We start from the raw sequence: 15,965 nt of genomic DNA on the forward strand, positions 1-15,965 counted from the left end.
ACTTTTTAATAAAATTATGTTGGCTGTTATGTTGAGAACTGGTTGTTGAGAGCGAAGCTTGGGAAGCAGGGAGACCCGTTAGAAGGCTCTTGAAACGATTTAGGTAAGAAGCAATGGTAGCTGTAGAGATAAAGGGCTAGTTGGGCTTAAATTAAACATTAAGCCAACAGGCTTTGCTTATGGATTGGATATGGAGTATCAATAAAGTAGACCAGGACTGCAAAGAAGGAAAGGTATTTTTCCAAAATAAAGCAGGGGTGCTTCTACCAGAAGAATGGTGCTTAGTAGGCCAAAGCAACAAATTTCCGCAACGGTTACCAAGAAGATATAAAAAAATAGAGGGGGCCAGTTATCATTACTGCAGCACAAGGTTAGAGACAGATCAATGAGACCCATTTCTTGCTGATATCTAGAGTTTTTACTACAATTAAAAATTATTCCTATTCTAGTTCTGGGTGGATTATACCACCTGGGACAGGACTAACTCTACAAGTTTTGGTCAGGTGGTCCTTCCTTTTGGTGAAAGAACTAAGAGGCTAGAAACTAGTAAAGAAAAAAATGCAGAATGCACATTGTTTAGCATTTAAAAGAAAATGGGAAATATTAATGACTAGGTTAATGTCAGATTCATCATATGGTCAGTATACTTGATGATGGTAAATGACTCCTAGGCAATGAAAAACCCCATTATGGTTTTGCCCGTGAGTAGAGAGACATAAGACTCGCACTAGATGTTTTTCTAGTTATTCAAAGGAAATAGATTTTTGTAGCATTTATCCACTATTTAATTTGAGCAGAGGCATTGTTTTTATTCTCAGAGTTCTAGCCTGGAGCAGCTCATTGTGTTTCAGTTAAGATGGAATCAGAGGGGCTAAAATGAATGCAATAAATGTGAACTAACTTTTCTAACCAAAGGACATTATTATTATGCAAATGGAAATAATAAAACATTTTAATGCACATATATTTGAACTTTTAAAATGTTATAAAATAGAATTAAATAAAAGTATTTTTAAACTATATGGATCAAAACAGTTTTAAATGAAATATGGATAAAGATTTTTCTTCTTGGTCAATTGGGAATGTTAACAAATTAAGATATTATTATCTAAGTTAAATGCTAGTTCAAGTACTGACTAATGTCTAGAATTTTGCCTTGATCATTCCAGTAATGTGCGAAGACAATAATTAGAAAAATATGGATCTGGCAGCATAAGCCTTGGCAAGCAAAATACTATTGGATACACAGTATATGGTCAATATTTGTTAACTAATTGACACAAAGCATAGATTGATTATACTTATTTTTCTAAATTATTTTCTATTTTTATTTCTTATTACTGATCACACAATGCAAAGGATGCTTTTCACGGTGGTCTTGCTGTTGTTATATTAATAATTTATTCAAATCAATTCCTGTGACTTACCCCACCCTTCATTCTATATAGGCATCTATGATATATTCTGCTTAACTATAAGAGTGATATATGTGATATAGTAAATGTGAAGCCAATCCAAATTTAGTAAAACTCTGAAGCAATAACTGTTAAGTAAAGTAATTCACTTGTTAAACAATTTGTCATCAAATAGACAAAGTCCCTCATTTTTTACATGTATGCATATTAAAATTAAGATAAAGCTATATAAAACAGATTTATACAAAACTAATTTATACATACTCTAGAGTGCATTAGATAAGTGCTAGGAGCATAAAACATGTTATTCATCTTATCCTTAAGACAACAAACTAAGATGTGACCAAATGGATTCAGAGTCCAGGTAACGAACTAATAAAATTCAGAAGCTGACAATATCTGTAAAATGATTTTCTAAAACTCTTCCTATTGGAAGTGTGTAATCAATAGACTTGGAATTAAAGCACTCCAGAGGTACATTTTTAAACGGCTTTATCTATTTACACTGGCTTAGGAGCATGTGTGTTTGTGCAAAATAGGTGACGTATAGAGCAAAAGAATACGAGGAAGGATAAGCAGAGAGACAAACAAACCCTGCTGCTCAGGACTTCCATATGGAGGCGTGTTTTGTGTGTTTTTTCCTGGAGTTTCCAGTGTAACCTCTGATACAGATCTCTTTGTGTTCCTCCTTGGGGATTGTCAACTGCTGGGTTGGTAAGACAAACTCCAACTGCCAGTGAAGCTTCAGGCATGAACAAAGCAGAAAACAAGGGTCTGATAAAAGAATGAAAAGATCTAAAATTTGGGGCAGATGACTGTAATTAGCCAAAGAACATCCACGATTCCCCTATGTAGATACAATACTTTATGACTGGAGTTAGTCCTCCAATCCCTTATAAGATATGGAACCCTAAAAACCTTACCTGGAATTTTCAAATATATTAATACTAGAGGCCCGATGCATGGAATTCGTGCAAGAGTAGTAGGCCTTCCTTCCCCCAGCTGCTTCCCTCTGGCCCCCGGGACCTGGGCTTCCCTTGCAGCCCTGGCTTTGTCCGGAAGGACATCTGGTCTAATTAGCATATTACACTTTTATTGTTGTAGATTTCTGGAGCATTTATCCACTATTTAATTTGAATCATTATAGTCTCTCTCTGGACTCACGTGCTCCTACTTTCTTGGCTTCTGGTTGTTCTTCCTACCTGATCTTTTATCCTTTCCTTAACTTACTTCAAGATGCAGCTTAAATTAAAGTCACACATTTTTTCCCTAGCCCATCAGTTCTTCTCCATCCTTATAGACTGTTGCCAAACTTATCTTCAGTAGGTCTGCAGAACCTGCAGGGCATGTCTCATATGTTGCCTTCTTTTATGTTTCATGCAGCACTGGGAACTACTTGTCTAAAATCATATTTGATGACTTTATGATAACTTTCATAGTGTTCCCCATAGTTTATGATTCAGATATATTTTTATAACCTAGTATGGATTCTCTAGACTTCTAAAATTTGTAGATCTAGTAATAGTGTTAGCTAATTATAGTTCATAAGCATTGATCTGAATGTGGAAGAGTTTGAGATTTTCCCTTAATGTTTGTTAGCCCTCTGATTTTCTTTTTTTCTAAATTGCTGATATCACTTGCCAAATTCTTTTGTGTGATATTTCTACTTTTCATGATAAACCATACAGTTTGGTGGGATATGCTTTATTATTCCATAATCAGTTTTAGACATTGTAAATTTCTTTACTCAGTCTAATTGTTATACAGGTTGCTTATACTTACTATAAGAAATTCAAACAATAAAACAATGTGAGAAGTAATTGCCTCTTCCTGAATACTTATGCAAAAAATAGGGCCATTTCTTATTGGTTGTTGAATACTCAGCATATTATATAGAGTCAGGCACAAAATATGTAATCCATACTAACACACTTTGCATATATTAATGTGTATTACAAGCCCAATCATCGTCAGAGGCAGGCAAGAGTTTTCATACCCTGTGCTCTAGGGGACTCGACATTCCTCTTTCAGCAGAATCCTTCCCAGGGTGAGGGATCCATGTCATAAAATTAGCTGCTGGACCTGTGCCAGCGATCCTCTTCTAGAACATATTCTGAATACCTGTGACCCTTATGTTCCCTGTCCAAATTGTTCCAATTCCACTTTTAAAGTCTAAGCAGATCTTTCTCTTTTCTGGTCCATGCTGAAGCTAGACTGAGCCACAGACGAGGACACATCTATTTTTGAGGAGTGGCTACATAAAGGCATGCAGGGAAAGATTGAATGTGAGGTCCTCATAGTGAAAATGGAGCTGGAACATAAAAGTGGTGAGCCTGGATTCTGCCACTATGAATATTCCACTGTTGTTCTTAGAAACTGCCAGCTTTCAGGAGCTTTTCCACAAAAAATATAATAATGCATATCCTCTCTCACCTTGCATTTTCCTTCTGATGCACTCTGCTAGCAGAGTTTAACAGGGATATTGGCAGGCAGAGAAGAAATGTAGTTTACAGAATCCAATTTTCAGCATCACAACAGGAAAGAAAAAGGCTGAGGTATTTTTTTAATATGGAACGCTTCATGAATTTGCGTGTCATCCTTGCGCAGGGGCCATGCTAATCTTCTCTGTATTGTTCCAATTTTAGTATATGTGCTGCTGAAGTGAGCACAAAGGCTGAGTTTTAATTGAAAGGAAAGGACTTTATAACTGACACACATGCTAGGAATCAGAAGGGTCACAATAATGTGGGAGGATATAGAATAACTTATGAAAATATTTATGTAAATTTGCACAATCAAGAAGGTGTGGTGTTTCATCAAAAATATTATACACCATGATCAAGTGAGATTTTTCCTCAGGTGCAAAGTTAGTTCAATATCCACAAGTCAGTAAACATAAATAGAATTAAGGATAAAAGTCATATGATCTTATCAATACATGCAGAAAAATTTAACAGAATCCAACATCTGTGTATGATAAAAACACACAGCAAAGTGGGGATAGAGGGAACATACCTCAACATAATAAAGGCAATATATGACAATCCCACAGCTAATATCATATTCAACAATGTAAAGCTTTTCCTTCAAGATCAGGAACAAGATAAGAATGTGCACTTTCACAACTTCTATTCATCATAGTATTAGAAGTCCTAACCACAGCAATCAGACAAGAAAAAGAAACAAAAGGCATCTGAATCAGAAAGGAAGAAAATAAAACTCTCATTATTTGCAGATTATATGATACTTGAGGCTTGGTGCATGAAATTCATGCACTCAGCGGGGGTGGGGGTGGGGTGGGGGGGTGGTTCCTCAGCCTGGCCTGCACCCTCTTGCAGTCTGGTACCCCTTGGGGGATGTCCGCCTGCTGGCATAGGCCCTATCCCCCCCAGGGATTGTGCCTAAGCTGGCAGTCAGACATCACTCTCATAGTTTGGGGCTCTCGCAGTCCGGGACCCCTCTCCTTACCTCCTGTGAGCCCGGCTTCTGACTGAGCAGCGTTCCTCCTGTGGGAGCACACAGACCACCAGGGGACAGCTTCTATGTTGAGCATCTGCCCCCTGGTGGTCAGTGCACATCATAGCAACCAGTTGTTCCACCATTTGGTCAATTTGTATATTAGGGTTTTATTATATAGGATTATATATAGAAAACCCTAAAATCTCCACACACACACACAAACCTACTAGAATAAATGAAGTTCATCAAGTAGCAGGATTCAAAGTTAATATTCAGAAGTCAGTTACATTTTTATACATCATAACAAAGTATCAGAAAAAAATTTTAAGAAAACAATTCCATTTACAATTGCATCAAAAAGAGTAAAATACCTACAAATAAATTCAACCAAAGTGGAAAAAGAGATTGGAGAAATAAATTTAAAAAGTTACAAATACAGTGGGGCCTTGACTTATGAGTGTCCCGACTAACGAGTTTTTTGAGATACGAGCCGTCTCTCGGCCGATTTTTTGCTTTGAGTTGCGAGCTAAAATTCGGGTTACGAGCCAGCTTCAGTTACCCCACCGCTAGTTGGCAAACGCCTACTCTTGCACGAATTTTGTGTATCAGGCCTCTAGTATATATATAAAGAAGAGAAGAATCTAGCGAGTCACTGGTTGCCAGGAAATCTCCCAGCAATCATTTCCTTTGGATGAATTTGGATATATGAAGATAATTTTCTCTCATGGAAAATAAAATATCTCCTCTAACCCACCTCTACTCACCCGCAAAGGCACAGCATTAAGCTCATCTAATGCTCAGAAACAAAATGCATAAAAACTCACCATCCTATATAATAAAAGCCTAATATGCTATGTGTCCAGTCATCTGGTCAGCCATTCAACCAATCAAAGCATATATGGTAATGATATGCTAAGGCTGCTCAACCACTTGCTATGATGTGCACTGACCACCAGGAGGCAGACAGTTGATCGGTCAACCAGTCACTATGATGTGCACTGACCACCAAGGGGCAGACACTCACAATAGGTTAGCTTGCTGCTGGGGTCCGGCCAATTGGGATTGAGCGAGACAGGCTGGACATGCCATGGAGTCCTCCTGTGGTCTCTCCCTGACCCTGAACGTGCACCAATGAGGTCCCTCAGCCTGACCTGCACCCTTTCACAATCTGGGACCCCTTGGAGAGCTGGTTTCATCCCGACAGAACGACCAGTCACTATGATGCACACTGACCACCAGGGGCAGATGCTCAACACAGGAGCTGCCCCTGGTGATCAGTGTGCCCCAACAGGGGGAGTGCTGCTCAGCCAGAAGCTGGGCTCATGGCTGGCGAGTCCAGTGACGGTGGCGGAAGTCTCTCCTGCTTCCGCACCAGCGCTAAGGATGTCTGACTGATGGCTTAGCAGCGGGGAGCGGGCCTAAGCCGTGAGTTGGACATCCCTTAAGGGCTCCCAGAATGTGAAAGGGTGCAGGCTGGGCTGAGGACCTCCCTCAAGTGCATGAATTTCATGCACTGGGCCTCTAGTATATTTATAAAAGTAGAATGGACTTGAGAAATTTTAAAAGGCTACTTAATCTTTTCTCAATATAATTTCTTCTTTCATAGACTCTAAGTTCTGGGAAGAAAGTATGGAAAACATTCTATAAAATAGAATCCCAGTCAAGCTGAATAATTTATATCACTGTTTGTACAACCCACAATACTTAAAAGCCTCTACTAAACAGAAAAATCTCTGTGTATTCATGTAGAAAAATATCTAAAAGTTTAACAGGAAATGTATACATTATTAAAGCAGCAAGTACAGTGCAATAGAGATCTGCAGAGACTAAAAACCTGTAGTTTATCTAAAACATATAATAACAAGTGTCCCCATTGAAAGCTGGAGGCAAAATTGTAGTCCCTGGGAATTTCCTCTGACTTAATCCATAAAGACTTCAGTCTTTCCTGAAATGATGCAGTCATTTTTAAGGATCTTCCATTTTTTAAGATCTTAAATTCTAAAAGAGATAATGAAAGCAAGCTTATTTATATATCTGAGGTTAGGAAGGAGAGCATTACAAAGGGTAGCAGAGTTGGGAGGTATAGTGATCATACTTTATTACAGTTAAATTACTTTTGTAAATTTAATAAAAAAAAAACCCCACATGACTGCATCTTTGAAAAGCCCCATGAAAATTAAAAATCTCTATGAAAAATAACATGATAAACCTCCTTCAATGGATATTATTTTCTGATTTAATATGTCACTTCTTGCCTCAAGCAAAAAAAATTCTTGAAATAAATAGGGAAATATACAGTACATGAAGTTACTTGATGCATTTATTCATATTCTAAAAGGAGCATATACAAATATATGTCATACTAAGAGAGGACAGTATATTTAAAATTTGGCAAATAAATTAAGGGTATTTTAGATTGGGTCTTCATTGTCACTGTGAATTAACCAAAACAACATATGTTTAATGACAAGTAAACAACAGATTGCATTACATTTATAAGCAATGGAAATCTTTCTGAAAAACTTAAATCTTGCATCTTCTATTTACCAGCAATAATTATGCTTTAGGTAAATCCCATAAGCCCTGATATTAATACTGAACAGAAATGTGTCTCTTAGTCACTCATTTGATAGTGGTTGGAAAAAAAAACTCTTATTGGCTCTAAATATCTCTCCCAAGTAAAAGTAAGAGGAATAATCTCTATTTTAGTGGCTCCAAGTGGACATTTAAATTCTGTTAACATACATTGCATACTTATAAAGTGGCAAAATTGAGAAAGCTTACTATGTATGTTGATTATTCATATTTTATCAATTTTAACAGCTAAAGACTATGACACAATAAGATATTTAGTAATAGAAAAATATATTGCCTATTCTTTTAGATCAGTGGTTCTCAACCTGTGGGTTGTAACCCCTTTGGGGGTCAAACGACCCTTTCACAGGGGTCGCCTGAGACCATCGGAAAACACATATTTAATTACATATTGTTTTTGTGATTAATCACTATGCTTTAATTATGTTCAATTTGTAACAATGAAAATACATCCTGCATATCAGATATTTACATTGCGATTCATAATAGTAGCAAAATTACAGTTATGAAGTAGCAACAAAAACAATTTTATGGTTGGGGGTCACCACAACATGAGGAACTGTATTAAAGGGTCGTGGCATTAGGAAGGTTGAGAACCACTGTTTTAGATGATGAGAAAATCTAACCAATAAACACAGATCTAGTTCCTCAGTATATTGGTTCTGGGCCCCCTTTTAGGTCACTGCTTCTCCACAGTAAGGAGGTCTGCATGGCTTAACTGCTCACCAAACAGTATGCTTCTCTTTTCATAGTTGAGAGTTGTCACGAGGCAGTACTCACCAGCTTGGGACCATATGTGGAAGCCCCTCATATATTTGGATGAGTCTTTTTGAATAATTCTCTAAAGAAACTGTGATTCCAAATGAGATGTGTAACTCCCAGGGAAAAAATAGTTTAGACTCCTCTTTCCCCCTGAAGGCCAGCTGGATTCAAGGGAATCCAAAGCTTTGTCAGAGATCCAAAGGCAAAGATTCTGTGTCCTGGTTTCATCAGCTGGAATAAAGCCACTGATGAACCTCAAAATATCTGCAGTGCTCTATTACCTGAAGAGTTTGTTTAAATCATAAGTTAATGAAAAATGATGTTTTGTTTGTGATTGCAACTAGAATTACTCAAACTAAGATGAGCTTAATTAACTGGACCACATAAATTGTAAAGTCCCTTTCTCACTCATAAAGATGTTTTGTTTTTTTCAATAAAAGTAATTTAATGGTATATCTTCATGCTAAACAATTTTCCGTGATCCATTGATACAACCATTTTTCAGATGTTTGTTAAAAGGCTTCTCTTGATGTATATTCATGATTCAATAAGAGGACCCAATTTTTTTACCCTGGAAGTATTTGTCTCTTTATTAAATATTAAAGAAAAGACTACTTTTATACATAACTGATATGTATATATTCTAGAGCCAATGACAAACATTTTCCCAAATTCCTAAAGCAAAGTTATTAATAGGCACTTAGTCTATAACCATTTTGTTGATAAATGAACTAAAATTCAGATTTTAAGAAAGTCACTCAAGGACACACCTACCAAGAGGTAAAGCTGAAAATCAAACCCAGACCTATATGATTTCTTGAATTAATTTTCCATTGCCATCATAACAAATTACCACAAATTTAGTGGATTAAAAACACAAATGTATGTTACAGTTCTATAATTTAGAAGTCCTACATGAGTCCCACTGTGTAAAATCACTGGATGCTTTAGGAGAGGGCCAGTTTACCTTGCCTTTTTAGCTTATGGAGGCAGCCTGCATTTCTTGGCTCATGGCCCCTTTCCTCTATCTTCAAGGCCAGCAACATTGCATTTCTGACTTTCCCTCAGTAGTCAATCTCCCTCTCACTCTGCTGTTCTGCCTTTCTCTTTCACTTTTAAGAACCCTTGTGATTGCGTTGCGCTCACCAGGAAAACAGTCCAGGGTAATTGCCCTACTTTGGTGCAAACTACTTAGTAGCCTTAATACCATTTGCAAACTTAATTCCCTTTTGCCAGGTAACAACATATTCATAGGTTCCTGAGATTAAGAACTGAACATTTTGGGGAGTGGGGCATTATTCTGCCTAGCACATTTCTCAAACTATACTCTTAACCATTACACAGAATGCTTCATGACCTATACCTAGAGGGTAATGGTGACACTTATGAAACGTTCCCAAGGAGTTTTTAAGATAAGCTACAAGAAAAATATGTCACTTCCTGATTGTAAAGTATCTTCAGACAGATTTTAGCCATTTTCAGCATACCTCTTCGGTTGGAAAAACTTATACATAAACCAAATACTTTTCTCCTTAAGGGCATAAAAAATAGAAGGAGGGAAAGATGCTCATATAGTTATCCACAGCAGGTAGATTATAGTGCAATTTTCAGCCTCAATAAAGTGTTATTTCTGAGGAAAGACTCGTCGGGGGCCTTATTTTTCTCATGTTCATTTCTAAATATTCATGTAGGCACTCTCCTACTAAGTAGTTCAAGTAAATATAAACATAACCAGTAGGTAGACCTGTATAAACAAAAATAGAAAAGTCCATATCATAGAAAGATGTGCACAAAGGGAGCATAATTGTTTATAGTGCTGTCATGTGAGAGTAGAGGGATGGGATTTGTGACAATATAGTGTGCTATCAAAAAGGAATAAAGATTTTTAATAAAAGAAAATATAATTTGAGTAGCTTTGGTTTAATTTTACATTAACTATAAATGTAAGAACATTTTAGGTTTTAAAAATCAAGTTGTCAAATGAAGCATAATAGAAGACTGAGAGCTGAATCTTCTGAAATCATTCAACCAATTCAAATTCCTAAGTATTGTGTACATGTTCGTTATACATGCTCAATGACTGCTGTAAGTGAAATGAAGTATTTTGGGTATGTTGAATTCAGGTAAGAGCAATAATTGCCATGTAAAATCACAAGTAAACTTGGAACTAGTTCTCCATTGGGATGGTAAAAGAGAGCCTGCAATGTAAACAAGCACATGTAGGTTAACTTACTGTATGAACTTGAATCACCACATAATTTCTCTGTCCTCTGTTTTCTGTGAATAAATGTAGGAATCTGGACTTCAGTGATTTTCCAAACATTGGCATGCCTGGGAATCACCAAGGGAGCTTGTTAGAAACTGGAATGTTGGTCCCTAGCCCAGCGTTTCTAATTCAGCAGGTCTGGAATGGGACTCAGAAATTCTCATTTCAAACAAACTCTCAGGTGATGCTGATACTGTGAATCTAGGACCACACTCTGAAAATCATGTAAATAAATAATAGTTCTTTGAGCATTTGGTAAAGCATATCAGAGTGACTACATATGTATCTTCCTCCCCACTCTTTCATTCCTGTAGTTCCTCTTTAAGTGATTCCAGTGGTCTTTCTTGCTAAGATTCATTGATCTTATGTGATCATTGCAGCAGAGTAATTTTTTAAATCTATGCCCTTAATGAAATCATGTGTAAATTATGTTAGAAGGAAAGAAAGAAATAGAGAAATTCTGTTTGTACCGAGTTGTCACCTGTGCCTTGAACTATGATGGGAAGAAGAAAAATATAAGAATTATATTATTAAACTTTAACTTGCTCTGATAAAGTTTAATAATATATGACTAAATGTCATAATAAGAACAAATTTAAGATCAGTAGAAAAGAAATAGAATAAACCAGGCCTTAGAGTAATTGAAAAAGGTAGGTCATTCTGTTTAAAAAACAAAGTCAATGGCAAGCAAGGCCTCTGTGCTGAATTCTGGAAGTTTCAAAATGAAACTGTAAATGACTAGCATCTTAGGAACAACTTAAATTGCACTGTATAAGGCAATAATCAACAGGATAAGAACACTGCAAATGACACAAAGAATCCCAACAGAGCCTCATCCTGATTTCAAAAGATGTGGTCTCTATGGCAGCTCCTAGTGCATCTGCAGTGTGTGAGCCCTGTGAGGTGAGAGTCACCATGGAGTACATAATGGTCTGCAGAGTCACTAGAATTTCTGACAGCTTTGCAGTCTGCAAGACAACTAGTGCTAAAGAGAGAGCAAACAATCCTAAGCTTCTCCAATTTGTAAGGGCTAGAGATATCAAAATATGTTTCCAATTAATGAGTTGCGTATGGAAAAACTATTGTGTTCTTTGGATGGCAAAATACTTGGGTTTTCATACTATGTAGGCATTAAGGAAATAATGACAATGTTTGAAACAAGATGAACTCAATATGATAATGCAGCCCTAATGAATTTTATAAGTAAGACGTTGTGGAGTTCTGAGGATTGCCATGGTAGCTTCTCATAAGTGCATTTAGTGGTTGCCAAGTAATTTCAGTAGCAAAATACTCTGATGAGAAAGGCCAAGGCAAATGAAGGCATGTGAATTTCTTCATTTTTAAATTACAAGTTTAAAAAATGTATTTGGGCAGGCCCCGGAAAGAAAGGACTGCATATCTTAGGCAGTTTGACCACTGTACATTCTCTACAATTCCTCCCAACCACATATGCATCCCTGTCTACAAAAGTTATGTGAAAAACACTAAGTTTCTTAAATTTACAATTATCTGAATAATAGAGGTTTAAATGTCCAAATGGGCAAAGGGGGCAAGGAAATGGCTCCATGGAAATAAAATGAAAAAAATTTATGAAAAATTTTTTTAATTGCCTACAGTTGTCTAGTTATTATCTATGTGTAAATAATGTAATACTTAAAAATAACATGATATGAATCACTTGAAGGAGTTGAATGATTGGTAACAAACATACAAGGGCTTGACTTAAATCATAAGTAAGGAACACAGTCTCATTTACTTTCTTACAGTAATCCATCTATATATATAAAAGCCTAAGTGACCATTACAACTGAACGACAACCAAACAGGCTGCATGGGGTGACCAGGCCTGCAGGGAGGGCAGGTGGGGGCAACCAGGCAGGCGGGGGGAGGGGTGCAGACGGGGGTGACTAGGCTGGCAGGGGGGTCAGTTGGGGTGACCAAGCCAGCAGCAGGGGACAGTTAGGGGCAATCAGGCAAGTGATCAGTTAGGAGCCAGTGGTCCCAGATTGTGAGAGGGTGCAGGCTGGGCTGAGGGGAAACCCCCGTGCATGAATTTCATGCACCAGGCCTCTAGTCTCATGATAAAAGACTTATGAATGGAGCAAACCATGAGTTGACTTAAATCCTCCTGTGAAAGAGAAAGAAGATCTAATGTACCTAGAGAAAATTATAATCAGAGTGGAGTAATGTAAAAATTTAATTTTAATGGTAAACTTCTTTGTGACTCCCTTTTAAAATCTCCCTTGCTTGTTTCTGGAATTTAACAAGGGTCAGACCCAAGCACAGGGAATACTGATTCATGTTTTCCACACTGGACACTTATTGATGTCTAAAGCCACTTGCAAGAGGCATCTTTCTATGCCCCGGACCTTATTGCTACTGTCCTCTGGAAAAAGTCCACTCCCCACCAAAAGATGTATGTGTATATTGCATACACCTGGGAACAGATTTTGCATATTGGATCTAATAGATGATAGTTTTCCAGCAGATAGTAATAAATTATTTTATTCTTACAAATCCAATTCCCTATCTAATAAAGAGGGAATATGTTAATTGATCCTCACGGCATCACAAAGATGACACTGCCCACAGCCAATAAGGAGGGAATATGCTAATTGACTGCCATGCCCTCAAAGATGTAGGTGCCCAGTCCCCTCAACCTCACCAGGGTGGCAGGCGCTGCTCTGAAGTCCCCCAGTCCCTTCAGCCCCCAAGTGGCCTGAGGCACAGGAAAGCCTCAGGTGTCAGCTGCCCAGCTGCCCAGGGCCGCCCGAGTCTCAGGTAACCAGGGCCAGCCAAGGCTTACACTGCCAGCAATGGCAGCAGCAGAGGTGTGATGGGGCATTGCCTTTTCCTGATCGCCGGTCGCCTCCTGCCCCTGAGCGCTCCAGGTCTGTGAGAGGGGGCAGGCCGGGCTGAGGGACCCCCCTCCAGTGCATGAATTTTCATGCACCAGGCCTCTAGTACTATTATAATTTGCTGACAGATGACATTAAAGTAACTTTGGAAAGTGGGGATTTATTTACTTAGCAAAGGTTCCATAGACGTAGCTCTTTTTCTCACCCTAGGATATTCTCCAAATAGAAAAACCCTTGGTTACTTAGTAATCAAAGTGTCTTGCCATTGTGTAGAATATTTAGTGCAATAAATTATTACACAGCATTTATCATTTCAGGAATTCCCTTTAATCATTTCAGGAATTCCTTTAATAACCAAAACCCAAGCCGGTTTCCAACTATTAAAAATATGTCAATATGCTTTAAGATTAATAGTTTTACATTATTTAAATGAATTAGATGACTTGTAAAAGTTGCCATATTTTTCCCAGTCACAAATAAATATGTATATGCTAATTTCCCAATTCATAATACATCCAGTTCAGATTATTTAAAATTCACTAGGTTGTATTCACAAAAGTATCTCCTGATGATATATGTAGTAGCTGGATATATGAATGGTTTAACTGCAAGAAAAAGTGCATCATTAGGGAAAGAAATGACCTAAAGGAATTTATTTGAAAAAATGTAATTTAATGAGTCTTCAATCTCTCCACACCTTGGTATGAAATTGGATGGGAAAGTAGTTCATACTACAATAATTCAAAAATCAAAAAACTGTTAGGTTGATAAATGAAAAAGAAATAAGTCATTCAATAGGAATTACTTTTTCAATTGAATTCAGAATGGACAGCCTAGCAAAATTCCAGAAGCCATTTAAAAAAAGAAGTAAAAAAACAGGTAGATAATAAGAAAAAGAAATAGGGACATCTAAATGAGCTTCTCAACCAAAGAGAGTATTATGTTGTCTAATGGAAACCCTAATTGTGACCCATATGACACCACCACACACACACACACACACACACACACACACACACACACACACACAGTGATTCAAGGGAATCCTGAATAGAGTTTCTGGAATTTAACAAGCGTCAGACCCAAGCACAGGGTACACTTACCTTTTTTTAAAAAATATATTTTATTGGTTTTTTATAGAGGAAGGTAGAGGGATAGAGAGTTAGAAACATCGATGAGAGAGAAACATCGATTAGCTGCCTCCTGCACACTCCCTGCTGGGGATATGCCCGCAACCAAGGTACATGCCCTTGACTGGAATCCTGGAACCCTTGAGTCAGCAGGCTGACGCTCTATCCACTGAGCCAAACTGGTTAGGGCTACACTTACCTTTTCAAATACTCTGATTTTCCTCTCTTTGTAATTAAAATGGAGAATTAGCCTGGAAACTTCTAAAATTATTATGTCATTGTAGATTCTCCATGATCTGATTTTTGAAAAGTGGCAATTTTTAAATAATTTTTATTATATTTAAATGGTTAAATTTAGAATTCTTATTCTATAATAACACTAATCACTCAGTATATGCAAAAAACTCTCTGTGTGGCTTTGGGAATTTGTGTTACTTCTCTGACTACAAATCCCTTATCAATAAAATGAGGTATTATGTGTCCTTATCTGAAAGGTATCTGTGGACTAACATATTAAAATTGATCCAGTGGGCCAAGATCTCTGGACAAGATCATGTCTAACTATAAAATAGTCAGTATGATGTGTTCGGTATCTGAGGTTTTTTTTTAAATAACATTGTTGACAAGAAACACCAATCAGGCAATTGTCACTCTACTGCCTGTTTATTTATGTATCTTCTATGGCAAGTTGAGAAAAGGCTTTCAAAATAAATGATTCAATTTCTAAATATCTTTTAGTTTAGTCATCTAAAGGTGACATTTTCAATGATTTTTTTTTCCTTCTAGTATATGCTATGGGAATTGGGAACTCTATATTACATATTGGTAAAGAATTTTATGAGCGCTGATGGAATAAAATACAGATACTGTAAAGTGACAAAATATGAATACCATGGAGGTATAGCTATAGAATGGTATGGTTAGTGCTCTGGAAAGGCACCTGTCTAGGATATATATGCTAGTTGACCCAAAGCAATCATGCAGTTCTTCCTGTTATCTCTTCAAAGCACACTTCAGAAACTATTAGTGCAGAAGCTGCACCTAGACAACACATCAGATTTACTGTGTCCACCAGCATGTCAAAAAAAATTTCAATTAGTTGAAAATACTGAATATATTTAGCATTTCAAATACATATCTGGATGTTGGGTTTATTTTTATTCTTTTATAATAAGAATGATGAGAACAGGATAAAGAGAAGGCTTTCTGGTACATTTGAAAACATTTTATTTGTAAATGGGCAACAAGGGCCAAAGGCCATTTATTAGTTGCTGTTTATCATGATGTTTTGTTGTCTTTCTCCCACCCAAGCAGCATCACTTCCATATCTGCCTGCCCCAGTTGGCACTGATGCTTATAACTTCCATATTAATATCATCATGCATAGATTAATGGAAATACTAGCTTTGTTTATGCTTTCTGTTTTATTAATTTTGATTAATTTACCTTTGCTCTATAAATTTCTATTTCCTTGTCTTAA

The 15,965-nt window shown here is 37.1% G+C and overlaps 1 non-coding gene across 1 annotated transcript; it reads right to left on the reverse strand.

Annotated features, from left to right (window-relative positions):
- Nucleotides 1-3,977: 3,977 nt before the first annotated feature.
- LOC132233880 (U6 spliceosomal RNA) lies at nt 3,978-4,084 on the reverse strand. Its single transcript, XR_009452734.1, has one exon. It is a non-coding gene; the product is annotated as a U6 spliceosomal RNA (small nuclear RNA).
- Nucleotides 4,085-15,965: the final 11,881 nt, after the last annotated feature.

The sequence above is a fragment of the Myotis daubentonii genome, chromosome 4, assembly GCF_963259705.1.
Source record: "Myotis daubentonii chromosome 4, mMyoDau2.1, whole genome shotgun sequence".
In the NCBI taxonomy this organism is placed as follows: Eukaryota; Metazoa; Chordata; class Mammalia; order Chiroptera; family Vespertilionidae; genus Myotis; species Myotis daubentonii.